The following is a 19403-nucleotide window of genomic DNA, read 5'->3' on the forward strand; positions in this document are numbered from 1 at the left end:
TTAGTAATGCAAATTAAGTTGCCAACACCAAGTACTATTTTTGAAGATTTCAATCTTGCCACCATAAGCTAATACTTGTCTCTATCATAAAATTAATTTGAGTAGAGATCTAGGGTATAACTCACTTGCCCTAAGAAAAATTTAACTTTAATCATTTCAAACATAAGATAAAGTCAAGCCTCAAATAATAGAGTATAATAGTGCTAAGAATCTAATAAACTTTTTTTTTTTTTGCTATTTTATAAAAAAACCAATATATGCTTCATCATATATAATACTACTTACCATTATCTTGTTAAAACTAAACTTAAGGATATGCAATAAAATGAAATATCTAAAGATTTTTTTTTGTTTTTAATTCTATATATGATAGAAACTAGTATTAAATTAAAGAAATAAAATAAAGAAAAATAATATGAATTTATTTTTGTAGTTAAATAGTGTAAATTAAGATTGGGTACAATTTTGATAGAAAGGGCACAAAGTAAATGAAACTGCCTTGCTAGTAGGATCTAGTTGTCTCAATATGTTCCAGCCAATGATAGAACCCACTTGAAGAAAAAAAAACAAAACTAAAATACTCATACATCAAGTATCATCATGCATTAATGTAAAAAAACATTATAACAAATTTACCTTGACTTAGAATATGTAACATTTCAAGTAACCAAAAAAATTACTTCCAATTTATCTTAAAATTTTGCATTTGTTAATTCATATCATTCAAAATAAAAAGTTTCTCAAATGTGATAATCACTATTTATAGCCTTAGAATTCAACTGAAACTTTTGTCAACTATTTTTAGATTAAAATAAAATTAAATTAAAATATAGATTTAAATTAAAAATATATAAATATTAATAAAAGTTAAAAAAAATATATTTAAAATTTTAAAAATGAAATAGAAACTGAATTTTTAAAATTTATGTTTCTCTTAATAAAGTTTTATTGCCCATTAATTTAAATTTTTATTTTAATATTTTTTTATTTAAGATGAAACTACTAATTATAATTTTTAAAATAATCTTATTTTATAATATTTTTAATTTAACATTCTTTTTTATTATAAAAAAAAAATTTACATAATCACCTTGTCTTACAGTCTTAGAATTCAACTTAAGACTCTATTAACTATTTTATATAAAAATAAAATAAAATAGAAATAAAAGTTAACAAATATGTTTAGAATTAAAAAATAAATTAGAACCATTAAAAAAAAAAGAAAAAAGTTATGCTTCTCTTAACAAAATTTATAACCTGTTTATCTAATTCATAACTTTTTATTAATTTTGATTTTTAAATTTAAATTTCATTTTATAGTATCTTTAAATTAACTCTCTTTCATTTTCTTTTAAACAAAAAATTGATTTTAAATTTTTACCTAATTATTTTATGTCACAGTTTTAGAATTCAACCAAGACTCTCTTAACTATTTCTAGATAAAAACAAATTCAAATTTAAAAATAAATTAAAATTAAAGTAAAAATATATATCTTTAAAATTAAAAAACAAATGGAAACCAAAATATTTAAAAGTTATGTTTCTCCCTGTAAAATTTATAGCACATTTATTTAATTTTTTTTTTAATATTTCTTATTTAAAATAAAACCTTTAATTTTCATTATTCCAATACTAGATTATTTTTAAATTTTAATTCATTTAATTTAATAGAATCTTAAACTTAATTTTCTCTCTTTTTTTTTGAATAAAAAATTGATTTTATAATTTCACCCAATCACCTTAACTTATAGTATTAGAATTCAAGTAGGGCTTCATCAATTATTTGCAAATAAAAATGAAATTAAGGTAAGAAGATATTTAAATGAAAAAAAATAAAAAAAATAAAAGCCATAGTTTTTAGAGGTTATATTTCTTGTAATAAAATTTGTAGCTCATTTATATAATTTTTTAAAAATATTTTTTGTTAAAAATTAATTCATTTAAAGTATCATTAACTTAATTTTCTCTATTTTTCTTTTAAATAAAAAATTTATTTTATAATTTCACCTAATCATCTTTAACTTATAGTATTAGAATTCAAGTAGGACTCTATTAACTATTTTGAAATAAAACTAATATTACGGTAAGAAGATATTCAATATTAAAAATACAAATAAAAACCAAATTTTTAGAACTTATATTTCTTATAATAAGATTTTTTTTTTCTCATTTCTCTTATTTTTATTTTAACATTTTTCCAAAACAACTATCTTTATTTCTTTAACTTCTTTTTCTTTTCTTTTTTAAGTGAAAAAATGATTTTATAATTTCACTTAATCATTAGAATGAACTAAGACTTCATCAACTATTTTGAAATAAAAATAAAATTAGTACTATAAGAAGATATTAAAAATTTTAAATAAATAAAAAATCTACTATATTTATATATTTTAATTATTTTCAAATTTTAATTCATTTGATAGTATCTTTTATTTATGATTATATATTTATTTTTTCATTTTAATTTCCATATTAGCTTCATGTCCTTTATCTTGGTTTATCTTTAAACTAATAGTGTTGGTTTTCTTCATTCATTGATCACTTGCTCGGTTTTATAATTTCTACAACTATTCTCATTATATGTTATTTCTTCGTTTTTCATCTATTTTTATTTCTATTATTATTTATCATTTTAAAAATTTTGAAGTGTTGTAAAATATAAGAATTTGTAATATTATGGGAATTTGTGAATAATCATCCATAATTATGTATATCTCTTTGTGACTCCTTATAAAAGGAATGAACCCCTAATGAAAATCTATTTAGTTTTCTCCATGCATTTTATTCTCTCTTGTTTTCTTCTTCTTATTCTATTTTATTCTACAACACGTTATCAACACAAATAGTCTCTGCAAAAAGAAATAGGAAAAATTCTCTCACTGAAAAGTTGAGATTTTATAGAAAGTTGAGATTTTTGGATAGCATATGTACTTATATCTTGAAAATTTCGGATAGCATCTTTTTTATTTGGTTGTATATGATTTCAATTTTTAATGTTCTAAAAAGTATGCATAAGAATTTACCTCATGCCAAAAAGGTTTGGATTTATTTGTTGAGAATTTAAGACTGAAATTATGCGTTGAAAATTTTGATTACATAATTTGTTTTGGATACATGTGAAATATATGACTTGGTCATATGATTAATAATTTGATTCTATATGTCAATTTTCTTTAAGGCATGTCATTTTTTAGAAAATTTTGAGTTATATAAAATAATGAATATTATTGCATGTTGTCATATATGGTATTTTTATTAATGCAATAATTTCATTATCCAAGAATGATTTTTCAATTACAATAGGTTTGACTATTGTTTTCAATATATTTTGCTATATCTTTATACATATATTCGGATAGATTTGTGGTGTTTCAAAATAAGTTTTGAGACATGGAAAAATTGCAAGATCTTTTAAATCATGATATGTTCTCTTGAAATATTATTATGATTTATCATTACAATTAGTTTGATTATTGAAATACTTTTTAGTTATTTCATGCATAAATTGCTCCACTTACAAATAAAATGTGTGAGATATTTAAGAAGTATATAACTTTAAATTATTTTTTTCATTTTTTTTTATTGTATTATATATGCTCTCATTGCTTTTACATAACTTACTAAGCTAAGTCATCATTGATGATTAGTATTTTTCAATTGATTTTAACTCTTCCTCTATAATAAGATTTTTTCAACTCTATAAGGGTGAGATCTTTATGATATGTTTCATGACTTGTTCTTTTGATGAAACTTTTTTGTCATTAATTGCACAATATTGATAACAAACAATGTTAATACTATATTAGATAATAGAAACCTAATTAAAGGCTCTAGAAAAGGTTATACTATGTTACTAGTAAGATTTGATTCCATGTGAATAACACTTTATACCATGCTAGATCCAAAAGAATCTTGTAAGACCTACTTGGTACCCCGTGGTAAATGATGATACATTAATTCTTTGTGAAGTTGTATGAAAATACATTATAGAAGTTTTGATCTAATGACTAGTCCACTTATACACTTGAGGGATAAAATGACATGTATAAATTATCATTTTAATGAGAATTTTCCCGTCGTTAGGTGAGAAGAGTCTTTTCTAGAAGAATGACATAAAATTATTTGTAATACATTGACTTTGACTCATCTTGATCCTCATACTAATCAATGTGAACTAAAAGTTTGAAAGATTATTCATTTGCAAGGACTTGTGAATCAACTACCAAATGCTTTCAATGATGAAAAGAAAGTGATAAATTATTTTGATTGATTGATAATATTTTAGTATAGATTGATGTCCTTGAAGGACAATTATATAATGAGTCTAAGGTACGCATGAAGCGTGTAGACCCTAAAAAGGCAAACACATTCCTAGAAGGAAAACACAAGGAAGAACATAAAAAAATGTGGCACTCTAGAAGAAGTTGCATCTAAATTGGTTTATTAAAATGACTAATCAATCTCAAACACCCCCTAAAGAGGCACAATTTAAACTAGGCCTATGAGAAACATATATTATACAATTAGCTTCTAAAAAAGTACGAGTACTTGATAATGATGAGATCTCAATTATCTACTTACATATGGAAAAAATGGAATTGAAATACTCTTGTCATTGGCAATATATTTTCTTTCCAAGTGGCTATTGACACTGTAAGAAATTATGAGGATCCCAAACCAAAAACTATGGACAAATGCCAACACAAAAAAAAGTTAGCCAAAATGGAAAGAATATATTCTGACAAAATTAGACTTATTTGAAAAATAAGAAGTATTTAGACCAGTAGTCTAGAAGCCTGAAGTTGTCAAGCTTGTTGGATATAAATGGGTATTTATAAGAAAATGCAATAAGAAAAATGAAATCATGATATATATAAATTGTGACTCATAGCTCAAGGTTTCTCGTAGAGACCTGGTATTAACTACGAGGAAACATATTCTCCTATAATGGAAACAACAATATTTAGATATCTAATTTATTTAACTAACTCAAAAATACTGGATATGCATCTCATGGATGTTATTACTGCATATTTATATGGAACTTTAGATAATGACTTATATATGAAAATCCTTGAAGGATTTTGAATGCCTCAAGGAACTAATTCAAAACATTATAGCATATACTCAATTAAGTTACAAAGATCCTTATATCGATTAAGCAATCTAAAGACATGTGGTACAATCACCTCAATGAATATTTGAAACGAGAAGTATATGTGTATTACCTTATTTGCCTATGAATATTCATTATGTTGAATATTTGCAATTGTTATATTATATGTAGAATATTTGAATTTTGTTGGAACTCCTGAAGAGCTCACAAGAATAGTTGACTATTTGTAAAGCAAATTTGAAATTAAAGATCTTGGAAAACAAAATTTTGCCTTAGCCTGCAGATCGAGTACTTTTCAAATGAAATGTTAGTTTATTAGTCAACATACAAAAAAAAAAAAAAAAAAAGGTATTGAAGCACTTTCACATGGGTAAATCACATCCATTAAGTTCTCTAATGATAGTTCATTCACTTGAAGTGAAAAAATACTCATTTCTTCCTAAGGAAGATAATGAAAAACTACTTGGTCTAGAAGTACCATGTCTTAGTGTTATTAGTGCACTGATGTATCTTGCAAATTATACATGACCAGATGTTGCATTCCTTGTTAACTTACATGCGAGATATAGTTCTATACCAAATTAGAGATATTGAAATAGATTCAAACATGTACTACAATGACATGGGTCTATTTTATTTGGAAGAATCAAAATCTCAATTGTTTGAATATGTAGATATTGACTATCTTTCAGACCCCCACAAAGCTCGATCTCAAATGTATGTGTTTACTTATGGTGGTATGACAATATCATGGAGATCAGTCAAGTAAACAACATAAACATGTGGACTATCCTCCATTAGAGATAATACTACCAAGTTATATGAAGATAATATTGTATGCATTACACAAATTAAAGAAAGATGCATTAAGGGTGATAAAATTAAGCATATATCATCCAAGTTCTTTTACATTATCAGCTCCAGAAGAGTGATCAAAATGTTATTCAACGAGTAAGATCAAGTGACAATTTAGCAAATCTATTCACAAACGCATTTTCAACTTCAACAAAACTAATTGATAAGAATATCACTACACTATACTCATTTTCCCTTCGTCCAAATTTTGTCCCACTGGATTTTACTAGCAAGGTTTTTAATGAGGTACTCATAGTAGTCCAAAAGAATATTGTACTATTTTTCCTTCACTAGGGTTTTTCCTAGTAAGATTTTAATGAAGCATATTCTTACGATCATCCAAATGGGAAGTGTTATAAAATATGAGAATTTGTATTATTGTGGGAACTTATAGATGATCATTCATAATGATGTATATCTATTTGTGACTCCTTATAAAAGGGAGGAACACCTAATGGAAATCTAGTCAGTTTTCTCTATGCATTCTATTCTCTCTTTCTTGTTTTCTTCTTCTTATTCCACTTTATTCTACAACATGACGTTTATTTTTAGGTTTTGAAAAGAAATTTTAGGAAGGTAATAAAAAATTGAAAAAAGAAGAAAATTTGAAACTGGGTGACTTCTTTTAGATAAGTTTGGAGTAGTTTTAGGAGTTATTTTTTAAATAAGCTTGGAATAATTTTATGAATTCTTTTTCAAGTGAACAAAAATGTGTTTTTTTATTATATATATTTTATGTTTGTGTTGGAAGACTACTGGAAATCTAACCCATAATGAAGTTCTCAAGACCATTGGAAAGATTTGTTTATTTTATGTTCTTATAGGAAGACTATTGAGAATCTAACTAACAATCAAGTTTTTATGATCACATTCCAAGTATGTGAATTATCTTGAAAACTTGTTTTTAGAAAATTTAATTCATTTAATAGTATCTTTAACTTAACTTTATTTTTCTTTTAAATAAAAAAATTATTTTATAATTTCACCCAATCACCTTATCTTATTGTATTAGGATTCAAGTAGGATTCTATTAACTATTTTGAAATAAAAATAATATTATGGTAAGAAGATATTTAAAATTAAAAATAAAAATAAAAACCAAATTTTGTAGAACTTATATTTCTTGTAATAAAATTTGTTGCTCATTTATCTTATTTTTATTTTAATATTTTTCCAAAACAACTTTTTTTTTCTTTGACTTAACTTCTTTTTAATATATTCAATATCTTTAACAACTGTCTTTTTAAGAATGAACTGTCTTTATTTTAATATATTTATCTCAAAACAAGTTTTTAAGAGAATAAAATTTTCACATACCTAGAATGTGATCATAAAAACTTGATTGTTAGTTAGATTCTCAATCGTCTTCCGATAAGAACATAAAATAAAAAAAAACCTTGCCAATGGTCTTGTGAACTTCATTGTGAGTTAGATTTCCAATAGTCTTCCAACATAAACATAATATATATATAAACACACATTGTCAATGGTCTTTTCCATGAAAAAAGAACTCCTAAAATTACTCCAAACTTATTTTAAAAAAAAAAAGAACTCCCAAAATTACTCCAAACTTATCTAAAAAAAGTCACTTGCTTTCAATTTTATTTTATTTTTTCAATTTTCTATGACCTTCCTAAATTTATTTTCAAATTCTTTTTCAAAATCTAAAAATAAACTTAAAAAAATTTTAAAAATAAATAATAAAAAAATAAAAATAGGTGAAAAAAAAATAACATAGAATGGTAATAGTTATAGCAATTATAAAACAAAGCAAGTGATCTATAAGAGAAGAAAAAACAACACTATTAGTTTAAAGATAAACCAAGATAAAGGACATGAAGTAATATGGAAAAAAATAGTAATAATAATTATCTAAAGATAAGAATAACAATCTCTAAAAAAAATGTCCTTGTTTTTAAACATTCAATGATTTAGGGTTTGGTCAATTGAATTGTAGTACAAAAAGATTATGAGAGAGAAGACAAAGAGATGTTATTTTAGGGTTTGAGATTAAGAGTGAAGGGAAACTAACTTGAAAGAGAGAAAGAGACATCAATACCGAGAGTACCTAGGTAGAGTTTTATATTTCAAATATATATATATATATATATATATATATATATATATATATATATATATATATATATATAATTTGGCTTATGTTGATGCTATTTTAAAATACTATCATTGTAGCTCTCCTTTACTATCAACATTCTAAAATTTTCTATGTTGACTCAATTTCTCTTTGCTTCAACATTGATGTTGTCAACAAATATCTTCTTTCTTGTAGTAAATGATTGCAAATCCAATTTTTGATTTCTTAATGAAAATACATGGACATATAGGGTTATTCACATACCCTTCTTTTAGTAAGTATTCCCTAAAGCGATTATACCACATGCATATGGATTGCTTTAATTGATACAAATATTATTGTAACTTGATTAAGGACATACTACCAAGCTTTGTATTATTTGCTTCAAGCAATTTAAATCCTTCAAGGATTTTCATGCATATATCATTATCTATGGATCCATATATATATATATATATATGTTATAATAACATCCATGAGACACATATCCAGTCCTTCTAAGAGTACCAAACTAATTAAAAAGTGAAATGTGAATGAGTCCATAATGGGAGAATATGTTTCCTCATAGTCAATACCAAGTCTCTACGAGAAATGTTATGCTACTAATCACGTGTTATATCTTATGATCTCATTATTCTTGTTACACTTTCGTACAAATACCCATTTGTACCCAATTGGTTTTACGTCTTTACATGTTTGGACTATAGGTCTAAAAATCTCTCATTTTGTTAACAAATTTAACTCTATTTGCATAACTTCTTTCCATTTTGGCCAATCATTTCTATGTCGACATTCTTCCATATATGGGTCAAGATCTTCATCATTTCTCATGATGTTAAAGGTCACTTAAAAAGTGAAAATATTTTTAATAACAATATTATTTTGATCTTTTATTTATTTTTCAATGTGTACATAACTTACCGAGATCTCAAAATTTTCAGGTACTTATGCTTTTTCAAAGGCTAGTTATTCAAGATGTGCCTCTTCAAAGGCTTTGTGCTTTATTTCTACCTCTTTTAGGGCTATAAGTTTATCAATTTTAAATTGATCAACTATTTTTATGGCCTCTTCTAAAGTGCTAAGTTTTCCTTATATTCTCCCATTTCAAGGAATTACATCATTTAAGCCAACAAATCTACCATGCTTCAAGCGTATCTCATATTCATTTGTTAACTATCCTATAGGGACATCAATCTATGTTAGAGTATTTGTAGTCAAGATATGTGACTTTATCACTCTCTTTATATCAATTCACACATCTAGTAATTAGTTCACAAGACTTTGAAAAAGAATGATCCTTTAAACTTCCAATTCACATTGATTTGTACAATGATCAAGATGAATCAAGATAGATGTGTTCTGAGTAATTTCTTATTGTTCTTCTAGAATTAGCTTTTTTTTTTTCCCCTATTGGAGGGAAAACATTCTCATTAAAATGAAAATCCATAAAGTGGGCTATAAAAACATTTCTTGCCAAGGGTTCAAGATGTCTTATAATAGAAGGAGAATCAAAACCTATATAAACCCCAAGTCTTCGTTAGGTACCCATTTTAGTACATTGTGTAGGTGTAATTGGTACATATACCACACAACCAAAGATTCATAAGTCAGAGACATTTGGTTGTTTACCAAGTATGAGTTATGAAGGGGAGTATTCATAGTAAGTGATAGGTCGAATAAGTACTAAAGCTACAACATGCATAATAGCATGTTCCTAGGTAGAAGCAGGTAATTTGGTTTTCATTAGTAATGGTTGAACTATTAATTAGAGACATTTGATGAACAATTTTACTAAACCATTTTGCATATGAGTATGAGCAACAAGAGGCTTAATATCAATCCTAACTAACATGCAATAATGAATGAATGTTTGAGAAGTAAATTTGCCAACATTTTTAAGACGTATTGTCTTGATTGGATAATATGAAATTTGTCCTCATAGACTGATTATTTATACAAAGGTAATATTATGTTAAAAATGAGACATTACGTATGACGATTATCAATTTACTTTGTGAGCAAGTAGCACATGAGTATTCATTGGGTAAAATAATCTTTTGGTTCTTTAATGGATGCCCATGTGAGTGTTCTATGGGTGACCTCGTTATCATGTCAAAGGATAAAAAATTTTAGGTCCTTGAACTTCTAGTTCATGACAACATATGACTCAATATGTTTTATAGTTTTATGAACAACCCAAAGGAAAAAGTTGAGATTTTTTCCATTATAAGCTTTTGGCTAGAGATAATAGAAGTAATGTAAAGATATTCTACATTACATTCATACATAGTTTCAATATGATATCCATTTCTACCGATGTCTTTAAAAATTAGCAAATTTCTTTTAAATTTTCTAGAATATAAAGCATCATTTATATGGAATCTAGTTCCATTTTGTAGCATCATATTTTTCTTTTGGAGCCTTCAATCAAGTTTGTAACACCAAATATGGTACTTACATTACCTTTTGTTAAGGTCCATTCGAGGAAGTATCTTTTATCTCGAAGAATTGTGTGTATGGTTGCACAATCTGCTAGACATACACCATCCTCATTTATTTGAGATCCACTAACAAATGAATTTGAGATATAAATTTATCATAGCTTCTAGCTATAATCAAATATAAAATTATTTCTAAATAGCTTTTGGCTATGATAAAACCAAATAATTTCTTATAATTGTTTACAATATATATATATATATATATATATAACATAATTTAAATGAACAAAATCAATACTAATGTAAATATGAAGAATTTATTCTATATAAACAACCTCAAGTTTAAGGTCAGAGAATTATGTTTAGAGCAATTCTTGTTGATAACGTGTTATAAAACAAGAAATATACTAAAAATCTTGCATAAAAAAGAGTTGAGAGAACCAAATAAAGAATTTCTTTTCATATATAACTTCCCTCATAAATGTATAAATAAGAATAAATTAAGAGAATTAGACACATAAGTTGAGGAGAACCTTTTGCTCAAAATGTCTTTTATACAAGCTAGGAGGAACCTTTTATAGGCTTCACACAAATGACTTGCATTACTCATCTTAAGATGAGTAAATGGAAGTTCATTAATGAACTTTTAATTCCAAGATTAGTTAATGTGGTGGTCATTCACCACTTCATTTACAACAATTTTAATATGATAGATAATTATTAAATGAGTTAAATTTAATTGAAGAATCTAAAGACCAACATAAAAATTAAGATAATGCGGTAAGTGTGGATCAAACATGCGACCTTCAGATCTTTAGTATGATGCTCTCTCAATTGAACTATCCCCGCAAATGATTAATTGCATACTTCATTATTAAAAAGATTTTATACTCACAATTTTTAGGTATTTATAAGAAGACCATGTCAGTCTCTTTTTAACATGTAACCCACCACTCTAGGTCCATGACCAGAAGTCTTTTCACAAGGTAAAATTGGCTACAAACTAAAAACTCATGAGACTTATACTTTTCAAGAATCAAATATAATCTAATTATCATTTTTTTTTTTTTAATTTTCAAACCTACATTATTTGCCACATGCAATTATCTACTTTAATCTTCAAGTTGGCAAGATCATTGGTAGCTCTAGAATTAAGAAATTGACCGCTCTCACATGCCAAGTCAAGGGTAGGTATCATGATTGTCATGGGTGACTACTTGAATCTCTAGAACTGCCAACTTCATTAATACTAGAAAACCTACTGAATTTTGAAAAAAAAAAAGTTATAATAGCATTTTTGCACAATGTGGCTAAACTTACCACAATGTTTCTATTAAGTTCTACTATTTCCTTAACTTCTACCACCTTTGTAGTGGCTTCAACCTATTTTGAAATTATTTTGGAAGTTTTGAAAATGTTGATACTATTAGGTAGGGCTTAGATTTAGTTTTTTACCACCTTGTTTCTTTTGCCATTTGCATTGCATTGTTATATTCATAGTTGGTGAGAAACCATTTGAATTAACATTATGTAACTCATGCCAATACTCATAGTTGAGCAAAAGAGAAATGACATTGGATACTCATAGATCTTCATCCTTAGTGTTACAATCAAATCATATTTAGTGCTTAATCCTACTAGAATGTATAGAATTTGATTTTCTTCTAAGACGCAATAGCTAGGTGATGTTTCTATATCTTCATAAGTCTTTATCCTCACAAGATACTTCTTCATAGTGAGACCACCCTTCTTAGGGCTCTAAATCTAGAGCTTATACTACATCAACTTATCTTTTTCCTATGACACAAAGTTCAATTGAATTGTATTCCAAATCTCATGGGATGTATCACATCCAACCATTTGAATTGATTCCTTCACTAATAGAGGCTAAGAAGCATGAAATTAGCAATTGGTCTTTCATTTCCCAATTAATATACTTTGTTCATCAAGTGTTAGAAATAGCTTAGGTGGAGAAACCTTTTTCTATAAGCAATCCTTTATAAACCATAACCATGTATGGTTGTAAGAACTTGATGGCACCAAAGAAAGAAATTGTAATCATCAAGTCGAAGACCCACTAACCCCTATGAGAGGCTAAGTAATTGTTTAAATTAACTGAGAATTGCTTGTAATGGAGGAAAGATAGAATTGATGGGGTGTCTAGTAAGTAGTAACATATAAAAAACAGATTTTTTTAGAAAAAAATTTAATCATTCCAAAATTGAAATAATCATAATGACACTTCATATAGAAAGTGAGCACTTATAAAATATAAGAAAGATGTCTACAACAAGCAATAGCAAGAAGTAAAAAAAATCATTATATAACAATTGATTTCTAGTATTTTGAATAATCTCCAAGAAAAAAAAAATGTGTTATTGATCATAGGCACTTGTCTACACTATAGCTTCTTGTATTAGATTTCTATTGCTATAATTATTAGCCTTCTCAATAAAGAGCTTTAACATTTTAGAAATGGGATAATAACAATATCAAGTCCACTTGAAATAAAGATCTAATATAATTAGTTATACTACCAAAAGAGAGAAGATCTAGAAAATGTAAGTTACCCTATATGTCTATTAGCTAGTACTCTTGTTTCTTTCTTTCTTTCTTTTCTCTCATGGTATCAAAGGGGGCATTATCCACAGTGGTCATTATGGTTTCCTCATAACGGAAATTCAATGACTTAGTGCAAGTAAATTTTTGAAAATCAAACTTTATGTCATAAAAAGATGACATTGCATGAGTGAATTTAAGGTTAATGGTAGACCTTTTAATTTCAAGGAAACAAAACAAAATTACATATAGGAATTTAAAATAAAAATAAAAATAAATATGTAAACTTTGCCTCCAACCCTTCCTCTAATATCAATTAAAATTTGAATTTAAAAAGATGAAAAAAAAAATCAAAACATGAAAAATATGCTATTGATATCATTATCATAATTTTTTATAATACTTTTTTAACCATGTTAATTAAATTATAGTTAATTTAAAAATAAACTATATAATTATATATTATATGTTATTTAATTATGAAAATTAAGAAAATAGATGTTTAAGATATTATATTGCTTGTTCAAAAACTTTGAATTGTACAAAATAACCATCAAAATTCTAAAGCTATATCTGATTCTTAGAAATTTTAAGGAAAAAAATAGAAAAAAAAAAGGATAAGAAATTTTTAAAAAAAAATTCTCTTATTTTGGTTATTTGTTGAAAAGTTGAAGGAAAGAAAATTAAATTATCAAGTATAGGTTTGCATGCATTTCTTTTTTTTTTTTTTTTTTTTGTTTAGAATGAAATGTCTTATAGAATTCTTATATAAAAAATAAGTAAATACCTTATGTACCTAAAAATACTTTTTAAAAATTTTAAAGTCTTTAAGTAAAAAAATTTTGATTTTAGCAATTTTTAAAATTTTGGATTGCCTCTTTCATAAGCTAACTAATGTTGTTTTGCAATACTTTTACAAAAAACTTCTAATAAAATAAATAAGATAGAGGTCACCCATCCAAGTGATCAAGTCTCCCTCATTTTTCAATAGTTTTCCTGAATTTTTTTATATATATTTTATATTTATCATTTCTCAATGATGTAGTTTCTCAATGAATGCTCAAAATCCCTTTTTAGAAATTTTTTTTTTCTTTTGTAAAGCATCTAACTATGGACTCGCATTTTTCACATGCATCCCCACTCGATTAGCAAGCCTAGCTTTTTTTTTAAGGTGAAAAACTTGTATTTTATAAAAACTAGAGTAGCCACTTATTTTTATTTTTTTTTATGGAAAATAAAATAAGAAACTAAAACCCTAAGTAAAATGACTCCTTAAACTTTTGGAAAAGCGTGTCTTTGAAAAGTTCGAGTCTAGGCTCAAGGATCAGATTACTTATTGGAAATGTACTTTAAAAAGGTAGCACCTTACTAAGCTCTAAAAATGTCTCTATTGGCTAGGTTGAAGAAAGTGTGGCAATTAATCTACTAAGAAAAAACAAAGGTGATTTTGTCTGAGGCCAAATAACATGCTATTCATAAAAAAAAAAATCATACCAAAAGAAACACTCATATAGGAAAAGGAGACTAGCGTACCTGAGTTGCAACCGAAAGCACTTTCATGAAAACATCAAAGTTAGTTTAACAAACATAGCATACAACATGCATTCAATCCATTCAAACAATCAGGCAATAATCAGAGTAATCAAAACAATATCATGCATTAGAAAGTCCATAAAAAGGTCTGCATATTTACAAAATTAAAGTAGAAACTATAAGGGATGTACCTTAATAGCATGCATAACTCGCAATGTGCTTGCATATAGCTAGAAAAGAGTTAGCTTATAAGAAGTAATAATTAACATAACATATACAACATGCACTTTACCAAATCAAGAGGCAAGCAAATGAAAATATAGAAACCAAACAAAGTAAGACAAATCAAGCATGAAAATTAAGCATATATACTAATAGAATCAAAGAGATAATGAAAGGATGCATACCTTGATAGCATATAAAAGTATTTTCAAAAATAAGGTTAGCTCACAAATAATAATAATCAGCTTAAAGAGGAATTAAAGACTATATTTATAACATGCCTCAAATCAAGGAAGATTCACAAGCATGCTCAAAAGTGATCAAATTATCAATACCAAAGGAATTGTCATTAACAGGGCATAATAGTGATTTTTATAAAATAAACTCCAAATAAATATCAAGAAGTCTTATTTCATCAAAATAAAATTTAGGTCCAGTCTTTAACAAGTTTAGATCATTATCCAAAAAATCCAAATTAATTAACTATATCTCAAATAATGCCAATTAAATCATAATTGGATAACTACCTAGAAAAATCAGCAAGTGTTTAGAATAGAGGACTCTACAAAACAAATCTAAAAAAAATATATTGAAATTGAATTTTAGCACAAAACTTTTCAGGGAACATCTTCTACGTGTCTAGTTTATCATATAAAATCTCAAACACTCTTTCAAATAACAAATTTAAAACAAAAACACTAAAAATTTCTAGGTCTTGAATTGGGCAGAAAACAGTGTCATGCATCAGTTGAATTTTAAAAAATATTTAGAGGTCTCCTAAAAGCATACAAAAAATCACACATGTCATTTAAAGCATCTAGATTACAAAAAAAAAAAAAAAAAACCAAGGTCAAGGAGCACTCAAAAGTATTTTTAAAACACTCAAATTAATCAGTTGTTCAGAATCAATCATATACAATAAGTGTGACTTTGAAAAATCACATTTCCCTCTAGAAAACATATATTTCAATATTTTATGTGTCAAAATTTAATTTCAAGTAATTTAAAACTTTATGAAAAATATCAAAATAAATTTACAAAGTCATCTAATGATTTATCGTTACAAAAAATTTTCAGGTGTCCAAAACTAAACAAAAATAGAACCACCTAAAAGATTCATTCATATCTTCTATTTCATAATTGCTTTTTAACTCAAACAAAATTCTAGATTCATGTTGATCAAGATGTCTACAATATTATACAATCATTGGAAAAAAATTAAAAATATTATAAATAGATCAAATAGAATTTTATTTTCAAGTATACAATAAATACAACAAGCTAATGATAAAAGGTTTTTGAAAAACAATTTTATGTAGGGGTTTCACCAAATCCCCATTTGATATACACAAATCTATCCTATGGATTCCCAAACTCCCATGAGTATTGATATAACTCATCAAGGCCAAGAATTAGTCCATTTATTTGAGACCACGAGTTTGAATTCATGTTTCGCTCAAACCCAGAATTTTTGAAAACAAAGAAGAGAATGCAAACCGAATTAAATCTAGCTGCATATTTTTTAAGAAAAAGTTTTTTATCTTAAGGTATCTAGTGAATTTTTTTAATAAATTTTAATAAGAACTTTTTTTAGAAAAGGTTTTCTTTTTTTGAAAGAAAAGAAAATTTTAGAATTTGCAAATAACAAAACACAAGGATTGCACACAAGCAGGCTAAAAGAAAATGAAATCACAAAGTGGAATTTTTATCAATCAACCAAACAAAGATGGTGAAGGATAGAGGCCAATCTTCATGATTTTCTGGCAGCCCCAAAAAAATCAAATTTAACAAATAACCAAAACAATAAGCTAAGCGATTTTAGATCAAAAATAACTGATGAGATATCTATAGACATAAAAAAAATAGGGGATTAAATTACCACTAATTTGGTCTTCAAAATGAATAAATAAATAAATAAAAATCCTCTTATGGATAAGTTTCCCTAATCTCCAACTATAAAAAGGATAATAACAAAAGATCAAAAAAATCTAGAAAGGAAAATCTTGGGAAGAAAATCCAAAAGCGACTTTGTACGGAAAAAGAAGCTACACAACAAAAGAAAAAGCCTCATCAAATCTCCCTGCAAGTTCGATAAATGGAAAAAGAACTACTACACACATTTTTCGCCATTCAACGAGTTCATTCAAGAATAAGTCACTTGTGGTCTTTGATTGATCTTTGAAATCAAGAAAACGTCATCCTCATTCTTCAAGTTGTAGTCAAAGCCAAAGAATCATAGGGAAAATATTCTTTTGTAAATAATATTACAAATTTCGTAAATTGCTCCTGCGAAATTAGAAAAACAAATAGGAAAATGATGTGAACAAAATAATTATTGAAATTAAAATATAGTGAGTACAATCTCAAAAATAATATTCTTTCCAAAAGAATATTTTCCCTAAATCCTTATTTTACCTTGATCATACTTTGGATACAAATTTCGTAAATTGGTCCTGGGAAATTAGCAAAACAAATAGGAAAATGATATGAACAAAATATTTATTGAAATTAAAATATTGTGGGTACAATCTCAAAAATAATATTCTTTCCAAAAGAATATTTTCCCTTTGATTATTTTACCTTGATCATACTTTGGAAGACGACGATGACGTTTTCTAGATTTCGAAGATCAATCGAGGACCACAATTGGCTTATTCTCGAATGAACTTGTTGATGTTAAAGTTATCAACATCAACATGTGACTGAGAGGATGTATTGAACAAGTCAAGTTTGTTTTTGTGTCAAAAATATGCCTCTGTTTAGTTTTTCAATAAATTAGGAATTGTCTGAGTCTTAGGGAGGTCGTTGCAGCACGTTTAGAGTAACTGGTTATCTTTCTATTCCTATTTTTTAGTATTTCTATTTCTGTTGATGGTTTTGCCTGTAAAAGGCTTGTATCAGGTGAAGTTTAAATTATCACCATATTAATAAAATTATTTTCTTTCCTCCTCTGTGTGTCTCTTTTATAAAGTGGGTTCAACATTTGGTATCAGAGCTAGGTTGAAGAGGGATTTCAGAGAGTGTTTGAGAGTTAAACACGTGAGGAAAAGAGAGAGTGAAATGGGTGATCTTCAAGTCATTGGCGGAATAAAAAAGCTCAACAACCAAAATTACAATACTTGGTCAACATGCATGATGTCGTACATGCAAGGCCAAGACTTGTGGGAGGTTGTGAACGGAAGCAAAATTACTCAACCGAAGGTTGAGGATGCGAATGGTATACTGCGAAAATGGAAGATAAAAGCGGGCAAAGCGATGTTTGCTTTGAAGACAATGATCGAAGAAGATGTGCTAGAGCATATTCGAGATGCCAAAACCCCTTACGAAGCTTGGAATACGTTCACCAAGCTGTTCTCAAAGAAGAATGACACAAGGCTCCAACTTCTAGAGAGCGAGTTGTTGTCGGTAGCACAGCATGACTTGACGATCGCTCAGTACTTTCACAAGATGCAGACGTTATGCCGGGAAATTTCCGAGTTGGATCTAGAAGCCCCAATCAGTGAAACCAGGATGAAGAGAATAATCATCCATGGTTTGAGACCAGAATTTGGAGGTTTTGTTGCTGCTATATAGGGATGGCAAAATCAACCATCACTTGTTGAGTTTGAGAATTTGCTTGCTGGTCAAGAAGCCTTGGCTAAACAAATGGGAGGAGTTTCACTCAAGGGTGAAGAGGAAGCGCTTTATGCCCACAAAGGCGGGTGGAATTCCAAGCAGCACACCGTCAAAAGAACTAAAAAGAATGAGGACAAGGCAAAGAGTAGTCAAGGTGAAAGGAGCGCTCGTGTTGAGGGAGATTCGAAGAATCCTGGCACCAGGAAAAAATTTGAAGGGAAGTGCTACAATTGCGGAAAGAAGGGTCACATGGCAAAAGATTGTTGGTCGAAAAAAGGGCTTGTGGACAGTAATGCTGCTACTTCCAAAAGCGAAGATGAGTGGGACGCTCAGGCATTTTTTGCTCCAATAGGAAAATCAACTTTTATAGCAACAGCGTCTGAACAAATTGATTATGAGAAGGATTGGATCATTGACTCAGACTGCTCAAATCATATGACGGGTGATAAAGAAAAGCTGCAGGATTTGTCGGAGTACAAGGGAAGACATATGGTAGTCATAGCGAACAACTCAAAACTACCAATAGCTCACATTGGTAATACGGTAGTCTCTTCCCAATATAATACTAATGATGTGTCGCTTCAAAATGTCTATCACGTCCCAGGTATGAAGAAAAATCTTCTCTCGGTAGCACAATTAACGTCTTCAGGCCATTCTGTTCTATTTGGCCCTCAAGATGTGAAAGTTTATCGTGACCTTGAGATTATGGAAAAGCCAGTGATAAAGGGACGGAGACTAGAGTCAGTCTATGTGATGTCTGCAGAAACCGCATATGTAGACAAGACCAGAAAGAACGAGACAGCCGATTTATGGCATATGCGATTAAGTCACGTTAGTCATTCCAAACTAACTGTGATGATGAAAAAGTCAATGCTGAAGGGACTTCCACAACTTGAAGTGAGAAAAGATACAATCTGCGCAGGATGTCAGTACGGCAAAGCGCATCAGTTGCCGTATGAAGAGTCAA

This window comes from Vitis vinifera, chromosome 3 (genome assembly GCF_030704535.1).
Source record: "Vitis vinifera cultivar Pinot Noir 40024 chromosome 3, ASM3070453v1".
Taxonomy (NCBI): Eukaryota; Viridiplantae; Streptophyta; class Magnoliopsida; order Vitales; family Vitaceae; genus Vitis; species Vitis vinifera.